Source organism: Phalacrocorax carbo, chromosome 9, assembly GCF_963921805.1.
Source record: "Phalacrocorax carbo chromosome 9, bPhaCar2.1, whole genome shotgun sequence".
In the NCBI taxonomy this organism is placed as follows: Eukaryota; Metazoa; Chordata; class Aves; order Suliformes; family Phalacrocoracidae; genus Phalacrocorax; species Phalacrocorax carbo.
The window spans coordinates 22,459,687-22,478,507 of record NC_087521.1 but is presented as its reverse complement, the minus strand read 5'-3'; the positions used below and the strand labels follow the sequence as shown (position 1 = coordinate 22,478,507).

Below are 18,821 nucleotides of genomic sequence, written 5' to 3'. Positions count from 1 at the left end.
TGAGATGTATGATCTCCCTAGCACAACGGGCAGAAAGGAATCAGCAGTCCTGCTAAAGTAGTCCCAGAAGGGGCCAATCACACATCATACAGCGTGAATCAACCAGTTCTTATTCCTCCCCTATTCCCTATTTATCATAAGCCAGAAGGACCTGAATGGAAATCTTGGTTGGTATGAGATGAAGTGACCAATGCAGAACTGGATTGTTAGGAGAGAAACACACTGATGTTTTGGGGGAGAGACAGCTCATACAAGTCAAACCAGTGTGACAAACTAATTCACTCAGAACTAGAACACAGAGCAGCAACCATTGCCAGAGGAAGGAGAAATAGTTAAAGGATGCTTACAAAAAAAGCCTGGCTACAATACCATGTTTTGGAAGCTACCGCTGCCCCAGAAGAGAGCTATTGTGAAGCTGGACTGTGGCAGGACCTGTTGGTGCTCAAGTCAGAGAAAGCTAGAAAGAAAATAAGGGATGCCTTGATGCCAAGCAGTGGCAGAGGACAGTCTGATAGAAAGGGACTCAGCTTAAAGTATGAAGTATTAGGACTGATCATTTATCTCAATTTAAAAAGAAAACCAAACCCAAACATTTTCACTATGCAAAAATAAACTTGATTTGAACTGAGATCATCTAGAAGACCAGACTGCTTCTGACCTGTACCCATCCCGCAAAGAGGCAAAAAACAAAAGAACATTGTGACCTTTTCCAAGAAGCAGACAAAAGTCCCTGTCTCGGAACAGCTCAGCTGGCAATACGAAAAGGCACGCAATAGATAGCTGCTACAAGAAACAAAAAGTCTGCCAAATGCCACCTGCCGATAAGAAGTGCCAGGACTGGGGCAGAAGCATGCAGTTCAATACAGCTATAACAATGTAAAACAACACAAGGCTCCAGGAATCAGGGAAGGAGCAGGTGATCAATGTTGGCCACCATATGGCATGTGCTGTCATCTAAAGTGGACTGTGAATAAAAGCAGCTCTTGCTTTCTGCAATATTAGCTTCTTTAAATTTCAAAGTGATGCTAATGAGGGCCTAGTTTATACAATCAATAAAAACAAATCCCTTGCTCAAATCCCAGCCCAGAATCCTCGTTGAAGGCAGAACTGCCACAGAGGGTATCTGGGCTGTTGTCTGTCTACAAACAATAATGTGAAAGCTGGTTTAAGCAAGGACCTTCTTTTTATCCAAGCTGCTCCCATCATGCATGTAACGGCTTGAAACACTTTGCACCTTACACAGCCTAGGCTGGGAAGAAATCTTCTAAATTCTTGTGCTAATGAACATTAAAGGTGGGATATTGTTATCTGTATTTGCAGATTTGCAGCAGCAAGTTTCTACTGATGTATGAAATGAGAAATCCCCGCCTCATGCACAAGGAGAATTATACAGACATTGCCATTCAGTCAGCGGTGTGCCACACTCAGGCTTGCTTTGCACATACTGTTCAGCTCATAGAAATGTAGAAACACAAAAATACATCATACCCAGAAGTCTCTGAACATAAAAAAAAATAAAGGTACCTTTGGAAGACTTTAAAAATAAATACAGATTTTAAAGCAAGCCTTATGTTCCTTCCCATCCAAAGTGACTCTGCCAAACCATTTTCATTCTGGTCCTTTCGGATACCCATAATGCCTTTAAAATCTCTAGAAAAATGGTGGCTCAGGGTAGTCTTTGGGGGAAAAAAAAATTAAGAAAACCACTAACTTAAAAAAGAAACTCAGTCTTAGAATGAAGCAACTTCCTATTGGAAATAAAGTTATCACTTGATGCTGTCGTATTCTCCCCAGATCCACATGCTCTTTATTAGTGAGAAAACAACAATGGCAGAATTCAATCTGATGCTAGCCATCAGTGCCTGCCTCCAGCTGCACGGGAGCCCAAGCGCCACATGTGGAAACCTTCCTCCACAGTCTGGCTCCAAGCAGACAGGAATTACTTTGCCAAGGTTGTTGCTTGCCAGTGACAACAGTTTAACAGAGCCGAGGTGTAGTAGCACATGGGTCCAGCATACTGGACTACTTAGTCAGCTTTCCTCAGGAACTGCTAGCTAATGCCCAGCCAAGGTTTTTTGTTCAGTTTTAATTATTTTGATTAATCTTTGAAACAAGGAAGCCTGCCTGTTCTGTGTGGGCATTAGAATATCCTTTCTAGGACAAAGAGTTTACCCCACAATTGCTTGTTTAGTGGGTAAAAAGAAGTGGGTGAAAAGGAAAATTAGAATAACTGTTTTCTTTGTTTTGCGTTTATTGCTATGAACAGTTAGCCCACACCTGACACTACTGTTTTCACTTAGGCTGCCTGGCCTTCATTTTTCCCCTTCCTATGTCTTTATCATGTACCAGAAAGACAGTCATTCCATTTCCCCTCTAATGCTTATATTTTCCTTTCTTCTTACAGTTCCACATCAGAGCTGGGTGATATTTTTCACCCACACATTTTCCCCACCAAAAGCATAAATTTAGTAACATCCCCAGAACCTTTACATTCAATTTGTCTCCTTAAAGTCCTTAAAAATAAGTCATAGTCATTTTAAGAGTCAACACATTTCATTTTGAGATATTCAAACTTCTCTGCTACAACTACTGCTCATTTCAGCATGTCCTTCCATTTTGAAAACAATAAAACCCCTTTCTCAAAGTTCCCATCCAAATTCAAATGTTCCATCACCCTTACACATATACACTTTTTCACAACCGCCAGTGAACCAAAAAATTAATTACTCGCTCAACCCCCTAGCCCTGTGCAGGACTTGGCACCATCCCACTAACACAAGAGGGGACTAAGGGCACGTCTGCGCTGGCAAGAGCGGGCAAGGCAATTGCAGGGCTAGGGCAGCTGGCACACAGGCACCTGAGCCAGTGGAGGATTGGATCACCACAGCTGCAGCCCCACGGTGCTCTTCTGAGCTATCAAGCCCTGATTTTGAGCAAGGCTTACCAGCACAGGCAGACCATTACATGGATGCAGTTATGCCATTTCCCATCCCCAGATGGCAAGCTCTCTCTGCTGACTTTTAACAATTAGCAAGTCCTTGCTGAAAATCACAGCTTATTAGGGTAAAACTTCCAAGCACGATGCAGAGGCCTTGTTGCTCTGATGAAGTGAGTGTTTACTGAGCTTTGCTCGCCATGCAGGGTTTGACATTCTGCATGCCCCACCATTATCTGCCACAAGCCCTTTTCAGACAGCGTCTTTCTTCGGGTAGAAATCCCAGAAGGCCAGACATCGATGTTTTGAATTATACAACTAGCTTCTACTTTCGCCAGTGAGGTGTCAGCTCCCTGCCAGCAAACTCATTTGTAACGCTGTACTTGTAGACTCCCAATAAAAGGCTCTGACAGAACCACGCTTCATGGGGTAATGGCAATAAAACTGCATGGTCTCCTTTTCTTTATAAAAGGCTTCCAAAAAACTACCACTTAAGACTGAAGCCTCAGCGTGTGGATGGATACAAACCTGTACAGGTGAGATTTACTATAAAACGTGAGTTATTTTTAGCTCCTGTCAGCCTAAAGGAAAACATTTTTAAAAGTCAATCGACAGAAGAATCTCAGCCATAGCATGAATCATTAAGTATATGTTTCTTTCCATGTTTTTCATAGGATTTCAGTGGATTGATTCTGACTACAAGGGTCAAGGATATCAAAAGAACAGTATGAGGAGAAAGAAAAAAGTGGTCTTATTCCAGGGGCTTGCCTTAAATACATGACAGAAGTTATCACAAATAATTAGGCTGATGTTTGCTTCAAGTTACAATTGCCTTTTTAAAATTTTGAGTCTTATTGTAGACTGTTTAATGGGGTAACATATACCACAAAACTGCCTCCAGGACATGTGACATTGTTTATATTCAGGTGCCAATGCCACCCTGAAATCAGCCAAATGGTAGGTAAAGACTGATGTGGTCTGGGGTAAGGAAAAAGAAAAAAAAATTTTAAAAGAAGAAAAAAAAGAAAATACAAGAAAATGAAACCAAATCAAGAAAATAATACTGGCAAATTTTAAAATGAAACAGTGAGAAGGTGGAGAATCAATGCATAAATTACTCTGGAGCACTTCTGAAGTTACCAGACACTGGTCGTGTTGACACTATGTGCTGAATGAAAGGGAGGCCCTTGAGACATCCTTTGAGACTAAGCACCAATGATCAGTAAGCACAGCCTTGGGTACCACTGGAGCACAGCTCCCAAGCACACAGCATCACCAGAAATGCCTGGAGTTTCTATGCCAGCACACAGTGGGCGGCTGCTGGCGGGGCCAGCCCATGCCCAAGAGCAGGCACAGTGCTTGGACTTGCACTTCATGATCAGGAAGGCAGATCTCGGCTTAAGCTGTTACTTGCTATTTCTGTTAAAAGCTAGATTTGGTAATTATATAGATAGAAAAACATACCCATTCCTTCCAGACATTGTCATCATTTCCCCACCAGACAGTCTGACTGACTCCCCTGAGTGGCCAAGTAATTTTCAGGCAGATCATTGTCCCCTGAGTGTAGGAAATAGGTACAACTGTACACAAAGAAGAAAAAAAAAAGTAAAGCAATACAGCCAGAAGACATTTATAATGCATATATTTTGCTTCAAGAAATGTGTTTTATGACAGAGAAGGGATAAGAGACAGGCCCTGGAGACAAGGTCTCCCTTTTCCTTATTTGTAAGCATGCTCCCTTAAAGAGACACTGAGAAATCTCAGGTTTTGACTACACTGAACCCTGCACTGCATATTCAGACCAAGTGTTTGTCTTGTCCTCGAAATACTGTCCCAATGGGAAGACTCCCACTCCAGCCTAGCAGAAGAGCTTCATCATGTCTCCAAAACTTCATTAACATCACTGGCATTCACAAATCCTCTTACACTGGGCCAACTGTCTGCAGGGTCTATGTAAACACAGATCCACTAGACACATTATCACACACGCACACCAAACATCATTGCAGCAAAAGGAAGCATCTCAGCAGGCACACGGTCAAGATTCTTTGGCTGCCCAGATCCCATTGCAAGCCCAGGGCAGCTCCTCTGTGTTAGGCCCTGCACACCCATGGGTGCAATCCACACTATCATCACGGCACTGGGATGCCCGTCTGTCTAACCCAGGATGGCAATGTAGCTGCATTACATGACTAGTTTTCACATCCGGCTTCATGCGGCACAAAATGGTCTAGTCAGTGTCAGTGCACTGAGATACATAAAACATTTATAAACACCAGCTGCCTCAGGATCTGCTAAAGATCATTCTTTTAGGAGTGTTCCTGTGTGTCTGTATTTAGAGCTTGTGCATTTTTAAAAGATCAGGATTGTTTTGGAAGATCCCAGTAGGAGAGCCTAGCATTTACACAGGGCACACAGGTACCCAGTGGTGAGTCCTAAAAGACCTAAAAGCCCTATTTCTTGGGTGTGAAACTGCATCTTGCAGAATTAAACTCAAGCATGGCTCTCATTCAATCTACGAAAAATTTTAATAGATGATCCATGCATCTCCAGAGGCAGCATCACCACAGTATAGGCAGTGCTTGTTGTGCTGCCTCTATCTCAAAATGTCCCTTTGTAGAACCTGCTTTGTGAGTCTATTTGGGACATGGAAATTTCCCAATGGGTGTCTGCCTCAAGCTGACTTTTGGAAAATTCCCAGCAAAATCATATAACTCTTTTGTTGTCCATGTTAAAAAAGCAAAAGAAAACAAAACAAAACAGAACTCCTTCAAGGTGACAGATTCAGAAGTTCTGCTTTATCAATTAAAAAAGAAAAAATATTATGATCACATTTTAGAGGGAGTTTAGTTTAGGATGGGTATTGAATTTTCCTGTTTCCAGGAAAAATTGCCAAAATTTTCACAGTTTCCAAACCATTTTACACTTGATCACTAAAGGCTTATTTGAATTTGGCAGCTGAATGGATGCGATTCTATCTGGACTCAACATCCCCAGCCCAGAGCTGCAACGGTTGAGCAAAGCTTCTGCCGAAACATCTCCCACCAGCTGCTCAGGGTCACTTGTAACACCAGCATAGCTCCTATAGGCATCCAAAATGCAGCCTCTTGCCTAAAAAAGGAAGGTATTTGATCTAAAGAAGTGGCAATATGACACACCACTGCATATTGCCATGCCTCCAGCAGTGACTTTAAAGCTGTGTGGAAAAAGCAAGTTTGTGCCTAGCAGGGATTGGAGCTATTTATTAGCACACCAAAAGGCCTTCATGAAACTCAGTAAAAATAGGAATCTACACCCTAGATTAGACATGGAAATGAAAAGAAGTTAAATGAAATGTTGCAAAACATTAGCCTAATGACATTATTTTAACATAGATATACACCTACTTAAAAGGACTACTCTGGGCCAAATTACTAAGCTATCCAAATAAAGTCTGAAAGACTTCTGAGTGGGACTTGGATGATGGATATCTGGGCTCCCCCAACAGTCAAGGATGGGAAACAGGTAGTGCTATGACACAGCTCATCTCACCTTGAGGCAGACGTGCGAAGTGCAACAGCTAAGTGCCTGTTTCCATGGTCTCTGCAGAAACCTTTGGGTGATCAGCTAAGATGGGGCTTACAGTACATATATAGAATTATAGAATCATAGAATCATTAAGGTTGGAAAAGACGTCTAGGACCATCAAGTCCAACTGTCAAACCAACACTCCCATGTCTCCTAAACCATCCCCTGAAGTGCCACAACTACACATTTTATAAATACCTCCAGTGGTGGCGACTCCACCACCTCTCTGGGCAGCCTGTTCCAATGCCTGACCACTCTCTCAGTAAAGAAATTCTTCCTAATAGCCAATCTAAACCTCCCCTGATGCAGCTTGAAGCTGTTTCCTCTTGTTCTACTGTTAGTGACCTGGGAGAAGAGACCAACAACCACCTCGCTACAACCTCCTTTCAGGCAGTTGTAGAGAGCGATAAGGTCTCCCCTCAGCCTCCTCTTCTCCAGGATAAACAACCCCAGTTTCCTCAGCCGCTCCTCATAAGATCTGCTCTCCAGACACTTCACCAGCTTTGTTGCCTTTCTCTGGACACGCTGCAGCACCTCAATGTCCTTCCTGTACTGAGGGGCCCAAATCTGAACACAATATTCAAGGTGCAGCCTCACCAGTGCCCAGTACAGGGGCACGATCACTTCCCTGCTCCTGCTGGCCACACTACTCCTGACACAAGCCAGGATGCTGCTGGCCTTCTTGGCCACCTGAGCACACTGCTGGCTCATGTTCATCCAGCAGTCAACCAACACCCCCAGGTCCTTTTCCTCCAGGCAGCTCTCCAGCCACTCCTCCCCAAGCCTGTAGCGTTGCATGGGGTTGTTGTGACCCAAGTGCAGGACCCAGCACTTGGCCTTATTAACCCTCATACAGCTGGCCTCGGCCCATCAATCCAGCCCATCCAGGGCCCTCTACAGAACCTTCCTACCCTCAAGCAGATTGACACTCCTGCCCAGCTTAGTGCCATCCACAAACTTACTGAGGGTGCACTCGATACCCTCATCCAGATCATTGATAAAGATACTAAACAAGACTTGCCCCAACACTAAGCCCTGGGGAACCCTGCTTGTGACTGGCCACCAACTGGATATAGCTCTGTTCACCCCAGCTTTCTGGGCTTGGCCATCCAGCCAGTTTTTTACCCATTGAAGAGTACACCCGTCCAAGCCATGAGCCAGCCGCCAGCTTCTCTAGGAGGATTCTGTGGGAGACAGTGTCAAAGGCTTTACTAAAGTCCAGGAAGCTAGGGAGAAGAATTTCACCAAAGCAGCTAAAAGAAATGGGGAAAATTAACAGAAATTTTTATGCTAACTGAGGTGGGAACATTCAGTCAAAAGAACAAGTATTGGAGCAAATCTCTCAAGCAATAAAGATATTCTCCTTTCCTGCCCTCCACCCCTTTAGCTTCCTCAGTTCAAGTCCCCATGGAAACTTCTTCATCTGTTCTGTTTAAGAAGCACTGAGAAGCTTTGGCTCAGGGAAGATAGTTGTGTTGACTTTTTTTTATTGCTATTATATAAGTACCTAGCTGAGAAAGAGCTTGCTCAGGACTCTGTAAACATCTAGTTCCCACAGGCTATGCTTGAAAGCACAGCAAGGTATTAACGTAATCATTCCTCATACTGGTAATTTAATATTTTCCCTTTCCCAGCTTCTTTAATTCCCTTCAAAAGCATCTGCAGCTTTACAACTTAAGCTGCAATCAGCCAAATGATTGTTTTAAAACTTCCCAATTACTTGTTTTTTTTCACCTTTGTGTACCTGTCTGACTTTCACCGTGATTCACTCCACTGTGCCTGACCATCACCAGGTTTCAGTCAGGTGATTAACAGATGCATCATTGTACTGCCTGGCAGGGAGCACTCTGGCCATCAGGTTTGGCAGATGGCCATCACAGAATGGAGGGGCTACACAAACCACCACTACTCTCCACCATCCACTCTAAGCATGCCCTCCAACCCACAGTGCTGCAAAGAACGTGAGTCTTAGAGTAAATCCCCACCATCCCTCAGTATAATAGTACCTCATATAGAAGTTTAGGATTGAGTTTGACTGACATTTGACTGAAATTTGGGGCATGATACATTCCACATAGTTTAGAGGCATAGGTATCCCCAAAACTAAACTCTGAATGATAAGCTTCTTCAGGAATATTTCACAGCTTTTATCAGGATCAGTCAAATTTCTCCACCAACTCTAGGAGTATAGGTGACTATCTTAACAGAAGAATGTAAAATTTGAATGAAATTAATCTCAGTTTTGGAGACCTCTAAAAGTCAAGATACTAATTTTCATTTGATGTTGTTTATAGTGATGGTGCCATTTCCAGTCCACTGACAGCCCACTCATCACTCCTTTACCTCTTTTACCATTCAAACCTTCTATGACTTTTCTGTCCAAGGAGTCCTGAAAGTTTATATTGCTTGAGAAGAAACACTGTGTAAATGCCAAAACCTAAGGAAAGTCTCTTGGAAATTTCAGTTCCAACTTCAGCATTTTTGAGGTAACCTGGAGCCACCACTACCACCAGCCACTTACATCACGGTTGATTATGCTGGAACATCGTATGTGGAGAGTAGACTTCTGTTAATAGCCTGAGAAAATTCAGAGTAAGCCTCACATTAAGGCATCTGGGAAAATGGCCTCCCATTCCAACATCATTAGCTGACTTCCTCACCTTAGAAAACACCTTTAGCAATCCAGATAAAGTAACATAAACGTTTCTTAAAAAAATAAATATATAAAGGAAGGAAGGAAGGAAGGAAGGAATCAGTGTGAGCACCAGTGATTCTGCCTCTCTAGCTTAACCTAGCTTACAGCAGCAAGCCTACTGGAATACACAGTCAATATAGCTCCTAAAAATTCCCAACACATCTCAAAATATGTATATTGGTCACTGAATTTTTCCTTTTTAATATTCTTTACCTTACACATAAACGACCTTATTCTGGGAGAATGTTTCGTAGCTGATCACACATATTTTCAGGATATTTTTTAGAGCTTGCAATAAGGATATATTAAAAGAATGATATCTATGTAAGCTTTCTTACTGAAGCTAGATAAATATTTCAGAGATGTCCTAGATTCACAGGTCAAGGAGAGTACAGATATATCTGGAGACTGTGAAGCCAATTGCTAATGGCCTCTCCATCAAAATCTGATCAGAGCGATAACCAGGCAAGAACTGGAAGTCTTATTTAACTGACACGTGTTCTGCGTTGCCACTGTGGAAGAAAGTGTCAAGCGTGAAAGCAGGGCAATATCAGAGACAGCATCTAACCAATATCCTATTAGCAGGAAAGAAAGATAGTCTCAGAACAGATCCTCTTATCTACAAAAAACCCAAATTAACTGGAGATAAGAAAGAGGGAATTGGATAAGGTCCTGAAGAAAAAGAAACCGAACACAAAGCTCACTTGATGTTGATATTTTCATACTGTAAACACAGAAATGAGAAGTAGGAACTTCCAAGTTCTAATGTTTGCTTCATCAATGACCCTGAGCAAGATTTACAGTCTCTGTTCCTTCCTTTCACAATCTAGAAAATGTAATAGTAATTTTAAAAATTTCTACCTGGCCAGGGATAGCATGAAAATTTTGCATTTTCAAGAAAGGATTTTAGAACCATGGGTTGGACTGTAATTTCCGTCTTTACCTAATCACTTGACTGTATGTTTATGTTTTTTAAATCATATGCATTACACAATAGGACTAAATATTAATAATCTCTGATCCCTAAACCCTTCAGGATTTGTGCATTGTTATTTATTTAGATACTTGAAAACAAACTATTAGTCTATGACATTTCTGGGTTAGTGAAAGTTTATAGCTCTTTTTTTCCTAACAATTTTATTGTTGTAATAGCATCGAAATACAGATTTAAAGATAGAACCCTCTGCCACAGTGGATATATTCAAACTTGATACTCCACTTACTTCTACTAGAAATCAACAAATAGTGTTGTAAGTGGCCTAACAGCTGAGGTACTTACATATCCCCTAGACCTGATGAGATCAGACATGCATAAAAACCCCAGAGCAATATTCTTTAGAAGAAAAGCAATTTAAGACATACCATATCAATTCACCCACTTAGATTTGTACCATGACAAGTCCAGCACCAGCAAAATGGTCATATTTTTGAGAGCTGGATGTATTCAACAGGTGACTCAGTTTATTTGACTCACTGGGTCTCTTCATGCCTTAAAATAAGGCCTTGAAACTTAACTTTGCACTTCATCAAAAATTCAGGAGACTAGCTAAAACAGCATGTGTACCAACAATAGGCCTCTGTGTAACAATAGACCTATATATAAAATGGAATTTGAGGCAGTATAAAACAAATATGGTTGATCCAGAGCATTTCCACATTTCCTCTATAAAGGCCCTCAGAGAACATCAATAACAAAGAAAAATTGTGAAAATATTTGAGAAGATGAGACTTGATTGCTCAGTAAACACCAGAGGTATATGAAGACATAAGTTAGAAGCAGAGATCTGCTGGAGATGAGGGGACTGTTACACAAGAGCTGGCATAATGATAAAAGGCCAGCTTGCTCTTGTCAAAGATCAGATACTGGGATCACAGACCAAGGTCAGTGCACTGAATATCACTCTTGTAGCTACCATAACATAAAACAAATCAATCGGGGTTTAGTAGCTGCCAGGTTCTTGATTATTCACCACAGATATGAACAGTTTATGCAATAGGGAAGAAGTGGGTAAGTATATATAACGCATGGGTGGAGCATCCCGGGCAATCTACATCCACTAATATATCATGAACCAGTGAATATAGCCCTCTATTAAACTGACAGAAACAACTTATAATCAAAAGCGACCTTTTCAATTCACAGTTAAATTGCTAATTTGTTTCTAAATAAAAATAAAATATTTTACTATGGATTTGCCTACCTGCTTAGCTGTTACATCTTCAAAAAGGTGTAGACAGTACTTACTACAGGAGATAACAGCTGAGGAAGAACAAGGCCAACACATACCTTAGACCTTAGTAGTTTAGTAAGAACAGGAAGAAGATAAAAATACTCTCAAACACATATTTGCAAGTCCATGGTTCCACTTTGTAAGTGAAAATTTCCCAGCTAATAACTGGCCTCTTCTCTTCTTCCTTACTTGTCTAGGCAAGTTCATTCAGCTGCATAATGGCTCTTTGGTTTTGCCTAGAATGTTTCTACAAGAACATATGTTGGAATGGATAAAGTATATTGCAGTCAGGGAAGTGCAAGTATAGAATTCAAAGATTTTGGTTGTGGGAGATGGTGTGGACACATCAGCCATCTTTTTGCACAAGTATATTCCACCATACCTTGGAGCCTGACCAGAACGTCATTTAATAATTCTATTCTACAGTAGATCTTTTCTTAGATTAAATTTTCCCAGAATTTCCTAGACTTCTAATGCCACATAGTTCACTGGACTGCACATCACGAGCCAATTCAGTAGGGTCTAATGGGCACCAAAAGAATTCAGCCCACACCTGAGCAAGAAACATATAGCTTACAGATATAGCTCATTTATTATAAATACACATCCCTTCAGAACAGTTCCATCAAAATCTCTTCGGTATACTGACTGTATTTGCACTTATATAAAAGTGAACCCAAATTCCACCCATCCCATACAATATATAATTGGATTGTCATCTGCCAGCTTTATAGCTGAAATGGGAAGCCTTCCTCAGCTATAGCCATAATAAGCCATGCCAGTGTTAATATATACCTTTCCTACTATTTGGTCCTTCAGAAGGTTCTTTTACAGATCTATAAACTTCATCTTTGCACTGAGATTGTAAACATACAGATCTCCTCAGCCACTGAAATTCAGTCAGCCTCACCATTTTCTTTGCAGATGCAGTATCTATATTAAAAGTAGAAAAAAACTGATGCAGCCACTGGAATCTGCCTGGCCAGATTAATTCACTGTTGTCCACATGTGCTGCAGGCATACTGTGGTAAATGAAATCAAGAACTGGTTTTGTGATCCACTTGTCCCAATTTATTAGTCCATTTGGGCCATTCCCCCCTCTACTGAAGTCAGTGCTGTATCAGCCTTCAAAGAGCAGGGCAAATTCACTGGAACTCAGGACCTCTGAACTTGTTGAGCACAAATATTCTAGGATGTTAATTTTTAAAACAAGTCCAAACAGCCCCTAGTTAATATTTCTAAATGGGAATGCAAGACAGCTTTTGACTACATTTAACATACACTGAAGCAAGGTGTTTTAGGCATGGAAAAGATCCCTGCAATTTTTACTTAAGTTATATCTAGAAGAAAATCACTGGCTGCTGCACATATGAAGGCTATTCCCTTAGCAGTTACTGAAGAAGGAAATAAATACTTTAGAAGACCACTTTATTCTTTTCCTGGCACATGCTCAGCTTCAAATAGAAATTCATTTGTATCATTTTTCTATTTGTTGCCTGTTTTTATTAGTCTGCCTTGGCTTTTTGGAGAGTAAACTCAGTAGACATCATTGTCTATTCTACATTGCTGCATTGCCTGATGTAACATCAGCCTTAATTGAAGTCCTTAGCTATATAATAACTTTAAATTATTAACCGCCATGACAAACATTTTGGGAGAAAAATATTTACTGAGAACAGAAAAGGTGCCAAAGAAACTCAAACACAAATCATTATTTGGCACTCACACTTGTGGGCATTAGTGTCTTCATTTGGTGTTTTTTTTTTTAAAGGATTGCATCTGACAAAGGCACATAGTTACAAGTACAGGAGCAGGGCACTTTATTACTTTGTTAACAGAGTACCTCGTCCTCATTAAAGCTATTTTAACAACTTTATCTTTAGTTCACCTGCCTCCCCACATCCTTGAAGATAATGCTTCATTTTTCCTCTGCTGGGGTTGTCAAGATAGGTTCATCTAGAGTTTAAGAATCTAAATGAATTTTGTTCTCCTTCTCTACTGTTTTTAACCACTCCTTGGTCTCTTGTGAAACAAGCCTGGAAACTTGTTTGTGTTCTGAGTTGTACTCGTACATAATAGATGACTAAGCCATTTGAACTTCTATTGTACTTAGTTTTGTAACTCCAAGCAGCAATAAAGCATTAACAATTCTATTCAAAGTTAGCATATGTGCAGATCAAACCAAGGCCTTATACATCTAAAAGGTTTAGGGACACAAAAGAAACTTTATATTTAGCCCAATGTTAGTATGATCTCCCTTTGATCAAAGCATTTATGATATTGACCCAGCAGCCTAGATCAGTTGGCGAAGGAACCAAGGAGCCTGCAGGGAGAACGGTCCCAACATTACCGGTCATGAGCACGAGAGCTGGCCTATTTTATAAACCAGGAGTAGGCATTATTATCCAGAGGATCAGCCAACATCCTCCAGCAGGCTGGCCTTCTGTTCAAATGTAAGCCATAATGCCCAGGTTACCATCAAAACCCCACCACTCTTGAGTAGGAACAGCAGCCCTAAGGGGAAGTTCCAGACACAGGAAAAACCTACTCAGAGATGAAAAGCAGGCAACATTAACGATCTTTCATCCAAATTTGGTGAGAACTATAACAAACAATCAAAAAACAAACAACAAAAATAAACCCCAAAGCCTAAGAAAATAAGTAGGCAGGACATGTTCTGTCTGTGAGGTGGGCAGGGGAGAATGAAGTCAAGACCCACACAGCACAATGATGAATGACCAGAAAATATATTCTGATAAGTTTGACCCCATACCACTGTAACTCAAGAGAGTTTCCATATCAAAATTGAACTCTTAGGTAGAAAACGGGAAAAAAATAATTGGCTCTTGTGAAAGCGGCCAATTTTAGCAGACTGCAATTGTTTCTGGGATGTAAATCTACTTCTCTCTCCAGATAACACAGAAAACAATTACTCACAGAGAGAACACTTTTAAACACCTATCTTTGGCAGGATAAGTCTCAAGAATAGCTTATTGCATTGATTCTCAGTGGTGAGAAAAGCTAATTATTTCCATCAGGAATCTGTAGGATAATAAACCAACTTCTCATTTAGTAACTAGCTTTAGAAATTCAAGTGAGTAATAAAAAAAGAAACTAATCTGTCTGGTTCAATTGCACTGAATAATCATGTTAGAAAGATTATTCTGACTTCAGAGTTATTCTGAACATCACTTGTCTGCTTACAACAGTTACGCAAAGATACTTGGAGACTGACTTCCACCAGGGACAAGCTTGGCACAGGTAGAACAGGTTGGAGCAGAGGCAGACTCCCCTTTAGTTCATCCTCGCTTACAGAAAGAGAGATACATAAACTCATATCTCAGCTGTTCCAATACTGAAGATACACCTGAGCAAAGGAAAGTCTAAGGGCACCTAGTTCAGCTGCATTGAGAGACTATTAAGCTCAAAGACAACTATGGAAGAATTGCATGCAAAGTCCAGAGTGCAGCTCTCAAATAAGCTTTGTGAGGAATAAATTTCATTTCACAGCTACAATGGGCACTGTGGTTTAACAAAGGGAAAACCTTTTGTTTCACCACTTTAAGTATGCTGACCACATTTCCTGTAGCAAGGTGTGGGATGTGCCCTTAACTTTCACCACACAATCATATATGGAGGCTTATTTTTCTTTTTCCTCCTTGCTTCCCTCCCTCTTTTTTAAGCTTTATTAATAGAGGAAGAAAAAAAACACACCCAAAGACTACTTGGGCATACCACCACGAAGACACAGGCAGTCAGTCAGGCTTGACATCTCAAAGAGCATCACTGAAACACAGGTATACTGAGTCCCTACAGCAGTTGCCACTGCTGTTGTCATTGCGTGACCAAAGCATGTTATACTTCTTGTCCTGTTGTCTTCTACCCCACTTTCTATAACACATTTCTTTGTGGATCAGAATCTCTAGCTAACTCAGCGGCTCAGAGGCAAAACTGTAAAACAGCTGCTACATATCAGCAGCCTCAAGTTCCTTCATTTACTTTTCCTGACCATGTAGTCTTTCCCTGTAGGAAACTCTCTATGCATTGAAGAGTCTCTGACAACATAGACACACCATTTGATTTTAAGTTAATTCCTCCCCTGTATTCATCCACAGTTCTTCAGCATTCACAAAGAGGTCGTTGAGCTACTTCACTTTCAGTGCAGCCAGACAATGTTAGGCAAATGTAGCATAAGGAAGAGCTTGCTCTTTGCCACAAACCCCCCTGTGCTGTGAAGCTCCTAATCTTAGTTTTTCAGTAAAAGGGAATCTCTCATGAGTGTCATGGAGAATAAATATAAGAATGCACCAGGACAAACTTTTGTGGGTTTTTTTTTGTTGTCAGACACCTCCTGCCAGTGGATTCAGCCAAAGGTGAGAAGAGTAGATCAGGGGGAACTAGTTTCTCCTCACCTTTCTATTAAGTGTTTCTGCTACTCTGTATGTCCCATTACAAGGCAATTAAAAAAAACAAGTCTTGGAAAATTTTACAGAACTTATTCAAACTACTCTAGGAAGTATTTCTCAACACCAGGAGGTTATTAAAGCCATGCTTAATTTCAGATTTCCTTGCATCACTAAATCCAGGCTTCAATGTGGTTACACATTTAAAATGCAATTTAAATAAACATTAAGGATTCCAAAATCCCACAGCATCCACTTAGTTCATTTAGCCCCCACTTCATGCTTATCCATCAGTAAAGAGAGACAAGATACCACAGTGATTAAAAGAGGTGTTGGAAGTTTTGTAAACTACTGCATTTTTTCCAGTAGTTCTAGTGTTTATTGTGTATCTTCATGTCAAATGAGGGAAATTTGATACCAAAAATGTTTCAAGTCCATTCTCCTGTATTGTAGCATATGGTTCTGCTCCTCGAGCAGTATCAGAGGGCCCTGTGGTTATCTGACAACTAGAGGCTTGCCAATGTGACACCCACCTACAAGAAGAGACAGAAGGAATATCTGGGGAACTACAGGCCTGTCAGCCTGACCTTGGTACTGGGAAAGATTACAGAGCAATACATCTTGAGTGATCTCACCAGGCATGTACAGGATAACCAGGGGATCAGGCCCAGCCAGCATGGGTTCTTGAAAGGCAGGGCCTGCCTGACGAACCTGGTCTCCTATGACAGGGTGACCCATCTAGTGGATGAGGGAAAGGCTGTGGATGTTATTTCTCTGGACTTTGACACTGTCTCCTACAGAATCCACCTAGAGAAGCTGGCGGCTGGCTCATGGCTTGGACGGGTGTACTCTTCAATGGGTAAAAAACTGGCTGGATGGCCAAGCCCAGAAAGCTGGGGCGAACAGAGCTATATCCAGTTGGTGGCCAGTCACAAGCAGGGTTCCCCAGGGCTTAGTGTTGGGGCAAGTCTTGTTTAGTATCTTTATCAATGATCTGGATGAGGGTATCGAGTGCACCCTCAGTAAGTTTGTGGATGGCACCAAGCTGGGCAGGAGTGTCAATCTGCTTGAGGGTAGGAAGGTTCTGTAGAGGGCCCTGGATGGGCTGGATTGATGGGCCGAGGCCAGCTGTATGAGGGTTAATAAGGCCAAGTGCTGGGTCCTGCACTTGGGTCACAACAACCCCATGCAACGCTACAGGCTTGGGGAGGAGTGGCTGGAGAGCTGCCTGGAGGAAAAGGACCTGGGGGTGTTGGTTGACTGCTGGATGAACATGAGCCAGCAGTGTGCTCAGGTGGCCAAGAAGGCCAGCAGCATCCTGGCTTGTGTCAGGAGTAGTGTGGCCAGCAGGAGCAGGGAAGTGATCGTGCCCCTGTACTGGGCACTGGTGAGGCTGCACCTTGAATATTGTGTTCAGATTTGGGCCCCTCAGTACAGGAAGGACATTGAGGTGCTGCAGCGTGTCCAGAGAAAGGCAACAAAGCTGGTGAAGTGTCTGGAGAGCAGGTCTTATGAGGAGCGGCTGAGGAAACTGGGGTTGTTTATCCTGGAGAAGAGGAGGCTGAGGGGAGACCTTATCACTCTCTACAACTGCCTGAAAGGAGGTTGTAGCGAGGTGGTTGTTGGTCTCTTCTCCCAGGTCACTAACAGTAGAACAAGAGGAAACAGCTTCAAGCTGCATCAGGGGAGGTTTAGATTGGCTATTAGGAAGAATTTCTTTACTGAGAGAGTGGTCAGGCATTGGAACAGGCTGCCCAGAGAGGTGGTGGAGTCGCCACCACTGGAGATGTTCAAAAACATGTAGAATGGCCTGGGTTTAGGAGACATGGTAGTGTTGGGTTAACGGTTGTACTTGATGGTCTTAAGGGTCTTTTCCAATCTTAATTAATCTATGATTCTATGAACTTAACTTCTGGCTATCAGCTAAATAGTTGCAGAATTCTAGAATTTGTTGTACATGCTTTGGATTGCAGCCCATACTAGCTGCATTTTTTCTGCTGACGAGCACATGTTTAAATCTAGAAGAAAAATGTCTGTGATGGAAAGAAAAGTGACATTTGCTTTCGTTACTAGTCTGACTGCTTTTCTTTACTACAGATTGAAATAAATCCTTACAGCTGGAGGAGAATAAATTAAAAGAGGAGAAGAAATTCAGATGCAAAAAACAGCCCTTAAAGTAACCAGAAAGAAAATAAGACTGTGCAGCAGATCCAAATGGGGATGTGCGATACAAAAAATTAGATGCAGGGTGACAAAACTCAAGATGAAGTTTAATAAAGGATCATGTTTCAGCATAGCTGGAACGACTAAAGAGTAAAGGAAAAAAAAAAAAAGACTTTACTATAAACTATACCCTGACATGCATCCAATCATGCATATAAATGTGCTTTTAATTTCTAACACTACAGCATTTCAAATGTTTCATGAGTTGTGAAATATAACAAGAGCTACTTTGCTTTAGGCTGAATCTGTTTTGTTTTTGCCCAAGTTACTGAGCCAAACACAATGTGTGGAGTTTCAACTTAATGCAGCGTTCATGTGCTAACATTTTCCGTGGTTAATGTTTTCTTATGTATGGACTCACTATCATTGGGAATTGATTAAACAAAGCAATTATTTATCAGCTACATTTGACTGTTCCTCCTCACCCTTCAGGAACTACATAAAGTCTGATGCAAATTCTCCCCTGTAAAATCTCAGTCACTTCTGCATGCACACTTGTCCTTTGTGGCTCAACCAAAAGAGAGTGAATGCCACCAAACTGCTCTCTTTTTGTATGGACTTGCCAGTTGGCATCTCAGAACCATTTAAGTCTTTGGGAAGAGGTATCACAATACGTTTGGGTGTTATTCAATGGAAGTAACAAGCTTTGCTACAGGAAATTACACCATGTCAAAGTTTCAGGCATATATGGTACAGTATCTTCACAGATCTATCAAAGTATTTGAGCCAACAGAGGTAAATTGCACTGTTTCTCGTTAATACTTCTT

At 41.4% G+C, this 18,821-nt stretch overlaps 1 protein-coding gene across 2 annotated transcripts in view; it reads right to left on the bottom strand.

Annotated features, from left to right (window-relative positions):
- Positions 1 to 18,821, bottom strand: part of TUNAR (TCL1 upstream neural differentiation-associated RNA) — a 184,178-nt gene that overhangs the window by 115,001 nt on the left and 50,356 nt on the right. Inside the window, exon 1 of one of the 2 annotated variants that reach the window (XM_064460701.1) lies at positions 4,400 to 4,485. The exons of the other annotated variant lie outside the window; for it this stretch is intronic. The gene's annotated coding sequence lies outside the window, so the exon portion shown is untranslated. Of the gene's footprint in view, positions 1 to 4,399; positions 4,486 to 18,821 lie in introns of those variants that run through there. 2 annotated transcript variants of the gene reach the window in all.